An 11,576-nucleotide genomic window follows, 5' to 3' on the forward strand; every position below is an offset into this window, starting at 1 on the left:
TGGGGCTAGAGCATTGGGCTGTTTTTATGGTACTCTTGAATCCTCTCCCTACGGACTTATCTATAAGTGATCATCCGAGACTTACAATATAGCTGTGAGGGCTACATGGCTCTAGCTTTAGCTTAGTATGAGGACTTTTTCTAGCTTGTTAGTGGTTACCTTTATGGCGCAAGAGGGGTGTGTTCCAGGTTGGATATAGTGCAGCCTCTGTCCGTCAGTGTATAGGTTGCGCGTCATTGTGCCTGTTGGAAGAGGAGCCCTACATTCGTAGGCCACAGAAACCTAGCGGCCCTAACTTGTTAGACGAACCTTCGAAAGGCTTCATAGTGAACCCTGTCGACCTTCCTTGGTAGTGGGTCAAGAGGCTGATCACCTCGGGCGAAAGGGTAAATCACGAGTCAGTGAAAGTGTACAATATAAGCATAGTGTAAAACTGGTATATCAGTCGTGCTCACGGTCACAAGCGGCCTTGGAATATTTACGGAATAGATGATGAACACTGATGATACCGATGATAAAGATGCTCATTAATGATTACTATTTATGCTCTTCATTAATCATGTTTACCTGATCATGTGTTTATATAGGCATGTGATAAACTTGTTGTTACTCAATTGCTAAAATCATGACTCATTTAAAGCTAATCATAGTTAAACCAGTGTCAACCTTTTGAGCCTCATGAACCCCATGTTATATTTATTGGGTACGACATGTACATACGCTTGCTTTATTTTTCAATTGTTTGGATAAAAATCCCGGATGGGTACTAGATTGCTAGAGTTTGGAGGAATTAGGCTTGTGATCAACCAGTCAGTTGTCCATCTGGAATTGGAGTCTTCACCCGAAGATTGGAGTTGTCCTTTCCGCTGTTTGCTATCTAAGATTATATTTTTATACTAAGTATGTTATATATTGAGCATTGTCTATTGATATTATCCTTATTTGTAGCTATTTGTGAGATTTGACTTCCTGGGCTCACATATGGTGTGTATCTGGTTTGTTCTTAAAATTGGGTGCTACGCGCGTCCGGTCGTCCCAACTGTTGAAGCTAGCGCGTTGATCGGATTCGGCGCTGAGTCCGGTCACTGTCGATTGGACACATCCAGTCGCACTGGCGCCGCTCTAGAACCTCTCGAGACTCGATTGGACGTTGTAGTTCCTCCGTCCTGTCGATCACCCTCCAACATCCGGTCAGTGCTGAGCTATTGTCGCCACAGTGAACAGTGTCATCGCTGCGTCCGGTCACTATTACTGATGCCTGCCGTTGCCGAGCATCTTGATCGGACATGTCAAGTCGCTATAAGGACTGTGTCTGGTCACCTCTGTGAAGCTTGTTTCTTCACGATCTTGCGTCCGGCTTGGTTCCCATCTTCGTGCTTGGACTATACTTGATATCTTGGGTCTTCTCTTGTGCTTCTAGGGTCTTGCTTAAGGTATTGATCATCGGATCATCATGTCGCCTTCATCCAAGTCACGTCTTGCACCCTATTGAACAATAAAACAATTACTTGCAAATTCATTAGTCCAATTTGGTTGTGTTGGTCATCAAACACCAAAATTCAAAGTAAATGGGCCTAGGGTCCATTTTCCTTACACTGTCCTCCAAAGTCCATTGTATTTTGATAAAAATTTTAATCTTACTGGATGGATGGAGTACGCTAATTAAGAATGTTGAGCATCCTGGTTTGGGTAACAAGAGCTTGATTTGTAGGGTAATTGAAAAATGTCTTCCAAAACAAGGTGGCATACGTTGGCATCGTCGTCAGGCATTTTGTGCACCTTGGTTCGGTTTCTTTGGTTGTACTACCTCTATTCCAAATTATTAGACATTTTAGCTTTTATAAATACATAGTCTTTGTTATGCATTTAGATATACACAATGTATAGTTACATAGTAAAAACATTGTATATAGAAAAGTCAAAACATCTTATAATTTAGAACGGAAGGAGTATTCTTGTAAAGGTTTTCCTTTTCTTCTTGGGTTTATGTTCCTGTATAGTTGGTTTCAAGTTGTTGGTATTGCTTGGGTTGCATCCAGTTGTAGTTTGCTGTCCTGCGTGGTAAGGGCTAGTGTAGTTGTTGTGTAGAGGTTGTCAGTGCTCAGCGATGAGTTCCTTGTCAAGGGTATCTGGTGATAGGATCTCGTTGTTTGGTCTATACAACGATGTTGTTCAATCGATCGGGGATGTGGTTGAGTATCTCAAAGTTGCACCCCAAGTTGTGTGGTTTAGGGATCCAATTTGTACTAGTTTTGCTCCTAGTTATATGTGTTTTAGACCCTTGTAAGCTGAATAAATTGTCTTCTAATAATAGTTATGGCAAAGAAAAGCTTTTAGCATCCTTTAAAAAAAGCTAACAAGATATTACCAGTTGGGTCTGGTTGATATTGAGTAGTTTGAGTGCGTTAGCCTTCTATAAGGAGGCTATAGCTATAGGTTGGAGTGTCCTGTGTGGGCGACTTTACACGATTGGTGTAATGCAATTATGACAACCTTAAGGGATACTCCATCCATCAAAAAATAAATGGCATTTTAGGTGTTCCCTAATTTTAATCCAATGTTAGACTAAGTTTGTACAAAAAGTACCGAAGTTTATGTGTATTTGATGTCATAAATTTGAAGTTATTTCCTATAAATTTTTTGAAACTCCAAATGATTTCACTTAGGACCAACCTAAAACAGCAGTTAGTTTGGCACAACACACGAAGAAAATATTGTGAAACCTCATAAATAAACATTTCAATGTTCACCATCCCTCATCATCAAATCATAGAGATCCAATCTATATCTAGGCCTTGTTTAGATCCCATCAAAGTTCCAAGTTTTTTCACTCTGTCTCCATCACATCAATTTTTAGCCGCTTGCATGGAGTATTAAATGTTGGTAAAAAAAATAACTAAATACACAGTTTAGTTGGAAATCACGAGATGAATCTTTTGAGCCTAGTTGGTCCACGATTGGACAATATTTGCCAAATAAGACGAAAGTGGTACTATTCATCAGGTTGAAAAAAGTTTCAATCTAAACAAGGCCCTATACATTCTGTGCTTGCACAGGTCCTAGATCACGCTGGTAAGAAGATCATGCTGTTTTACTGTAAGTGGGCTCTATGTGGCAGCGACGTGTGTGAGAAACTATAAAAAGTCAATTGACTGCTGCGGTGAAAAAGAGGACGAACATACTGTAAAACCTAGAAACATTAGAGGTTTCGAAGTTCATCTTCCTTATCAAGTTTGATGTCCCCATCATACATACTGAGCAAGTGGGCATGCTGGAACTTGTTAACAGAAATAAGTTTTATTTGCGAAAGAGAATACATGCGGTCTATGATGTATCAACAAAAATCTTGTAGTGATCTATGTTTACAAGATGGTTTGTTATATAGAATTTTTGATGATGTCGCTCAAGCACATGAGCTAGAATGAAGCGGCTATAGATAGATTGTACCTTGTCTCTAGATAGACAAACTATAGACAGACAGACAGACAGATAGATAGATAGATAGATAGATAGATAGATAGATAGATAATCATACAAACAAAACAAAATAGATAATCGGGATGGTAGGTATAGATAGATAGATAGGTAGGTAGGTTGGTAAGTAGGGATAGACAGATAGATAAAAAGAAATAAAGTATACATGTATAGATAGATTGATAGATAGATAGATAGAGATTGATAGAATAAATACATCAACAGACACATAGACAGCTTGGTAGGTAGGTGTAGATAGCTAGATAGATGGTTAGATTTATATATAGATACAGATATTGAAATGCATAGAAAAAATAATTTAGAAATGAATAAATCTAATTTTCACATAGATCCTTGCTTCTATATAATGAAATGCACAGCGAAAGAAGAAAAACAAATACAGTTAAGAAGCGCACCTCTCATCATCACTAAAGAAAGTGAAACGGGAAAATAGAGTGAGAAAAAAAAGGAAAGAGTGTAATTGTCCTCTCATATTATGGCGGTCATCAAAAGCAATACAGCGAGTATTTGTTTCCTGATACTTGTGATCATGTGTTCAACCTCTCCGTCATGCCATGGTATATACATATATATAGAGATCACTACTTATACATCGAATTGTTACTTATTACTCATTGTTTTCCTATTAATAGTTCATTTTAGTTTTTTGCTAAGTCAAACTAACTACACTAACATTGGCCAAGTTTTTTTGAAAAATATTAGCATGCACAAGTTCAAATAAATACAGTATTAAAACACATTCCTTGAAAATTTATTAAAACTAAAAACAAAGTTAGAGGAAAGTATAATTTGAAACGGACGTGGCACAAATGAACGAGTATTGATTATTTTGCATGGTGTTACATGCACGTGTAGGCCAACAGCAGCCTCAGGTGGCACGCGGTCGTCCTCCCATCAAGCCAGAGCCTCCTATTCCAGTGCCTTGGGTGCCGGTGCCGGCACCACCTCAACACAGTTTGTTGCAGACAGAACCAAGGTTGGCACGCGGTCGTCCTCCCATCAAGCCAGAGCCTCCTATTCTAGTGCCTAGGGTGCCAGAGCCGCGTCCACCTCCAGAGCCTCCTATTCCAGTGCCTGGGGTGCCAGTGCCGCGTCCACCTCCACACAGTTTGTTGCAGACAGAGCCAAGGTCAGAGACGTGCTACCCTAACAATAACAAACTCTCTCCGACTGGCTGCGAGCAGATGTGCAAGAAAAGTGGCATCGAAACCAAACACAGCTACTACATCGAGAGACAGGATGCTAAATGGGAATGCTGCTGCCCACATTAAGCAATGTAACGCAAGCATCTGATTGATGGAAGCACAATAAAAATGGTTGTTTTTGTTGCCTAGATGTACATGATGCTAAATGGTTGCATGTAACAACAAACAAAGGGCACTCCTAGCACTCCCACTACCGGACTCCTTGAGTTTGCCGAGTGCCCGAAACACTCGGCAAATGGTTCGCCGAGTGTAACACTCGGCGAACAGGACTCGCCATAAACAGTGACGGCAAAGCCAACTTTGCCGAGTGTCTTTTATCGGGCACTCGGCAAAGACTTTGCCGAGTGCCCGACACTCGGCAAAGTTGAAACCGAAAAAAACCCGAAAAAATGGGAATTTTTACCCAAAAAAAATGGAATTTTTTTTTTATCGACGGAGGCCCCCACCGGTCAGCGCTCACCCATCTCCGACATTTTTCGCGTGAATTTCATAGCTACGCGGCCGACGCGATTCGAACCCGAGACCTCCCACTGTGCACGTACCTCCTCTACCACTACACCACACTCACACTTTGTGTCTGGATTCCATTTTAGTTCCCAATATATTATACTAAACCGAGTGTAAATTGCATGTTTGAGGCCCTAAACGAATTCAAATAAAAAAGTTGTAAACTACAAAGTTTCATAACTTTTCGAGATCTACACTTTTAGTTTAGTAAGTTTTCCATCCGAGGTCATTTACAAAATTTGAATTTTAAAATTTTGAAATTCAAACACAGTTTTGCATGACAAGATGTTTTCAAATCAAAAAGTTGTCAACTACAATGTTTCATAACTTTTCGAGATCTACAAAGTTTATTTTGGTTGTTTTTTCATCCAAGGCCGTTTGAAAAGTTCGAATTTTAAAATTTTGAAATTCAAACGCAGTTTTGTATGACAAGATGTTTTCAAATCAAAAAGTTGCCAATTACAAAGTTTCATAACTTTTCGAGATCTATAAAGTTTATTTTGGTTGTTTGGTCATCTGTTCATCCGACATGGTCGTTCTAACATTGTTCACAAATCTTATATATCTCTCTTGTAGTTTCATAAACTACAAGAGAGATATGTTAGATTTGTGAACAAATTTATTTTCACTTTGTCGTATGAAGAAAAGACCAAAACAAACATTGTACATCTTGATGAGTTATACAACTTTGTAGTTGAAAACTTTTTCATTTGAATTAATTTACTGCTTCAAAATGTGCTTTGAAATTTTCTTTGCCGAGTGTAAAAAAAATAACACTCGGCAAAGAAGCTCTATGCCGAGTGTAAAAAAAAAACACTTGGCAAAGAAGCTCTTTGCCGAGTGTCAAAAAAAACACTCAGCAAAGAGACTCTTTGCCGAGTGTTAAAAAAAACACTCGGCAAAGAGCCTCTTTGCCGAGTGTCAAAAAAACACTCGGCAAAGGCGTCTTTGCCGAGTGCCCGAAAAACAACACTCGGCAAACCACCTGGCACTCGGCAAAGAGCCGGTCTCCGGTAGTGACAAGTGGTTTCTTTGCCGTTAATGAGGGTGCCATTGTAGCAAGAGATTTAATAGTAGAGACCGAAATGATTTCTCAATGGACAAATGATGATTTTGGCTCCAAAAGGCTGAAGCAAAAAAAAAAACTGCTTGTTTGGTGTTGAGGTCATATAGACTCGTTACAATCCATAGGCCTACCGTCCCTCGCTGGCGTTAGGGCTACTACTAAAAAGATTTTTGGGGACTGACAGTTTTATTTATGGAGGTGGGCAAAACTTGATGGCATCTCCAGAAAGACTTCAAGGACAGTATATTCATTTTAAAAGACACTTTAAAAAAGACCGCCACCTAAAATTAATTGGCAAAGGCCCGCTGATGAGATCCTAACAAACAAGTATCTTAAGCCTCGGGTCCAATGGTTCCCGAATGAAGAAGACCCCCCGACCGACCCCTCCAAGATCGCCCAGGGGCTCGGGGGCTATGCCCATCGGGCACGCTCGCGCGCACCCTCTGGCAAAGAGATCCGGCCAAGCCTGACTCGACCGCAGCATCCGCTTGGGGCTCGGGGGCTCCCCCGAGCCTTGGGCACACGGTCTATGGCGCGACCAAGCCCGGTCCTTGGCTCCTGCCCAGCTCACGACGCCAGCCAAGGCTCGGGCACAAGAAGACAAGCCTCGAGCCACCGATGCTCAGGGCTCCCCGCCGCCGCTCCCCAAACGCCGCCCTGCCAGCTACTCCTCCGACAGGGCCATGTTCAGGGCGTGACACAAGAAGACAAAGCTTCCCACGGCCTCTGGGGCTCAGGGGCTTCCAGGCCCACATGTCAGCCCTCGGAGCAGACCTCCTTCGCCACCAGAAGACTCTAGAAGGTCTCACCTGGGGGAGGCCAGTCCAAGCTGACATAGCCTGACACGCAGAGTGTCAGAATAGAGCAGTCAGATGATGCCCAAGGCTTCTTCGTCTCCAAGACACCGCGATAGTCCACGGCGCACCGCTGCAAGACCTCCCTAGACTCTGGCGCACGTAGACCGTAGACTAAACCCCCAAACCGCCATGTACCCAACCTATCTCGTTATATAAGGGATAAAGTAGGACCTAGAGGGGGAGGATCCGATTTGATCACCAGACACCTATCCGCTCTGCACAGAGAGTAGGGGCAACCCGGAGAGGGGCACCGAGAGCCCCTCCTCCACCGCATTCCATCGTCTTCCTCCTCTCCGACGAGGGGGAAGGCTCCACCGGCGGCGAGACAACCTTAGGATTAGCACCGAGCTAACCCCCTACCAAATCTTTTTCCTTTACACTCTATTGTAACCTCCGATTTTGGGTGCTCTTGAGTATAAGGATCATCGGCTGCTAGACGTAGGGACCGAATTGGCCCAAACCAGGATAAACCGCTGCGTCTCCTCTGCGTGATTCTTATGTTCCTAAGTCCACCCGAGCCACTGAAGACCCGTACTCTGACACCGACTCGAACAACATACTTGCCGCGGTTTCGACCCTGCGACACCCACCCTTGAAAAAGTTGCCCATTTTTAGAGGTAGACCACTTAAGAGGCCCATTTAAGAAAATAGGCCCAAAGCCCAAAAACACATTACTAGATTTGCTTATATATACCACTACTACACAAATCTTTTCTGAGGCAACCTTTTTTAATTAACCACGGCAGTGATTGCAAACACCTCCTTCCAAAGATCACGGTTAATCGTGGATTAATGGAGGCGGACGCGTTATGGTGCCCGCCTCCGTTAATCCCATTAACTGAGGCGCCTCCGTTAATGTTCTCCAAAAAACCCAGAAAAACAGAAAAACTTGCGACTTTGGGGAATCGAACCCACGACCTATCGCGTCTCTACCACTGTACCACACACTCATTCATGTCTATATATAATATGCTATCATTTTATATCAATATTTCATAGTGTTATATTGGATATTTTAGCTACTAAATGAACTCTAATGAAAAAACTAAACTACAAAGTTTTAAATCTTGTGTAGTACTACAACTTTGGTATAGGATGTATCTCCATCAGAGATAGTTTGAAAATTCAAAAAATTGAGTCTTAGAACACGTGAATTTCAAACACATATTTGAGACTCTAGGTGACTTTGGTATTAACTTGTCAATATCAAACATGTAGATCAAGTCGGCCACTAGAACTTTGGTATTAACTATGTGAACATTTGAGATCATTTAGGAATTTGAAATTTTAAATTTGAAAATCAATAACCTTCGAAACCATATTTGGGACTCTAAATATCTTCAAATTAAAAACTTTTCAACTACAAAGGTGTAGATTCTACTGAGAACTATAACTTTTGTATAGACCATGTCAACATCCGAGATCGTTTGATAATTTTAAATTTTAAATTTCAAAATATGTGGACTTACAGCAATATTTTAGGACCCTAAACAGTTTCAATTCAAAAACTTCTCAACTAGAAAGTTGTAGGCCTCGTCAAGAGCTACAATTTTGATATAAAGTTTGTGTTCATCTGAGTTCATATGGAAAAGTTATGAATTATTCTTTGTTGCAATCATTAATCTAGGCGCACATCTTAAGACTCCCGCCTCCGTAAATCGATTTATGGAGGAGGACGCTTATAATGAACGCCTCCAAAAATATTCGATTCACCGAGGCATTTGGCTTATGGTGCCTGCCTCAGTTAATCCATTAACGGAGGTGGTTGTCGTAAGGCAACCGCCTCGGTTAATCGTGGATTAACGGAGGCGGTTGGCTTACGGTGCCTGCCTCGGTTAATGATTAACCGAGGCGGTTGCTGGGTCGGCTGCCTTGCCACAAATAACCGAGGTTGGCAACCGGCCCAACTGCCTCGGAGCCCAAAAACTAAACGCCTTGGTTAAGTTTTTATGTAGTAGTGTACCAAACATAGCGTTTCGGGTTCCCACACCACCTCCCTCCATTTTTCCACCATGCCGCCCCTCTCAATTCTCAGCAGTTCTCTCTCCCCTCCACTCCCCTCCTCCCTTGGAGCTCCCTTAATCCTGTCACTGTCCAACCACTCCAACCCCTATTGCGTCCCACCAAAGCATCACCTCTGTAAACCATGATTAACAGTGACTCTATAGTGGAGGCAAGCAGCTGTAAATGTTTTTTCATTCTTAGATTGTCTTCTATGTGCTAATGCGAGCCACTCATCACTTTGACGGTGAAATTTCACATTTTTTACATTCTCAGAATAAAAGGAAGAATAACATAACATCAGCATATTTTTTATCAATAACAAGTTCCACTTGTACTTGAAATATTTTCATGTAGAACTTAGCAAAATGGAGAAATGTGAGCTTGTTGGCCCACCATAAGGCGGTCGGTCGACCACCCCTATGGGGCCCACTGCCATGCCATGTCACCAGGATCTATGTCATGAGCTCCCAAGCCAATATTCACCCTTGGATGCAAGTTGTGTTTCTTCTCAATGGCTTAAGATCAACTCACATGGATCCATGGACCCACATTCAAGCAAACCGACATGACCAACAATTTCCAAGCATCAAACACACACCATGACAACTGGGCCATGCTTCTAGAAGGAGGGTAGCCCCACATTTCCATACGGAGGTCGGTCGACCCCTCCGTATGCGTTTTTACACCAGCCGGTTAAGTTAGGCATCAGCACTCCCAAGTCTTTTCCATGGAGTAGGCACCATAGCAATAAAATTTATCCCTGTCTTGGCAAACCTTGTGGCAAGCCTTATCTGAACACTCTTCTTAGCGAAAGAGGACATAGCACCACACCTTTAATTTTGGTACCACCACCGGCGAGTGGTTCCAACCTTTGCAGGACTGGGAGGTTGCAAAAATGATGAATAGAACCAAGGGTACGGCAGCCATGATGGACCTGATCCAGGTGGAACCGCTCCTAAGTGCCATGAGGATGAGGAAGTTATTGCTCCTAGAATTGTTTTTGCGTGGATGGGTGTCCCATTTTTATCGTAGCGTGGTGTTCTTATATAGAAAAAAATTATATTCCAACTATAAATGTGTGGATCTCAGAGTTCATGACTACGATCTGCTCTTCTTAGATGCAAACAAATGTGCATGGGAAACATTATCTCTATTCTCTATCTATACTCTTTACATTAAATTTCTTTCTTGTTGCACAGGAGAGAAGGGCTTGACTGAGTGGCTTTCACCCATGGCGCTTTATCTCTGGGATGAGAATGGTCGTTTCATACTATATTGCTGTTAATTGTCAAAATATGATCAGGTGAGTTGAAAATACAATGGAAAATCATGTTCAAACAAAAAAGAACAAATTTGGATCCTTTTGGGCCAATTTGGCATTTTCCATGGAAAGGTGTCCAAGGCTGGTTTTGGAAACTGGCCCAGGCCATTTTGTGCGGTAAAAGTTGGCCAAGGCTGGTTTCGGCATGTTATCTAGGACAGTCAGTAAAAACCGGTCCAGCATAATTTTGGAAACAGGCTTGAGCCAGTTTTGGCAGTCCAAGCCCCAACTCATCCAATCTCATGGAAAACTTATAAATGACATGTAAAATAAGTTTCTTAGTTTAATACGACCACCCTCTCTGTTTATATGAGAGGAGTACGATTGATTGAGGTACACATCTATCCAATCAACAAAAAAACCAATCTACTATAGCTACCCTCTCCACTACTTGTCCAGTCTGTTATTATTGTTTGTTCTACACTGCCGCTGCTGATGGCTATTGGTTCAACAATGATGAAGCTCTAGAGACTTCAAGGCAGCTAGGGAAGCCCATAGTTGTCACATGTCCCAACAAGGTCCCTCCTAGACATGTGAGGTTTCAGGTTTGAAGAGCTATCGTGTCTTGTGTGTTGTGTTCCCAATGAGACTCCTCTGATGATGTGTCTTGCATATCGCACTCATCGTTGGAGGTGCCTAGTGAAATGTTCATTAGCGAACTTGTTATTAGGTGACAGCCAACCTAAAAGTCAGCCAAGCTGACCATTGTCCCCCTCAGATCCTTTAAGATCTAGTGTTCTAGCTCCTTGAATTGTGCGACCAATAAAAACGTTAACACACTTTTTGATGACTCCACTGGGATGGTTATTTCGGTTCTACCTTACAGTCAAACCATTATGCCCCATCCATGTTTTGTGTAACACCCGGTTTCAAGGACAAAGCCAAATGCACACCATATGTGAGCCCTGGAAATCAAATCTCACATATAGCTACAAATGAAGGGGCAGTATCAATTCATAATGCTTAATATATAACGAACTTAGCAAAAGAGATAACCTTAGAAAGCAATCAACGGATAGACAACTCTGATCTCCGGGTGCAGACTTCACTCCACTGGATCCATCTTGTGACAACGACGGGGGCTGTCCATCACCTTGGTCAACGTCTTGTTCTTCATCACT

Source organism: Miscanthus floridulus, chromosome 10, assembly GCF_019320115.1.
Source record: "Miscanthus floridulus cultivar M001 chromosome 10, ASM1932011v1, whole genome shotgun sequence".
NCBI lineage: Eukaryota > Viridiplantae > Streptophyta > Magnoliopsida > Poales > Poaceae > Miscanthus > Miscanthus floridulus.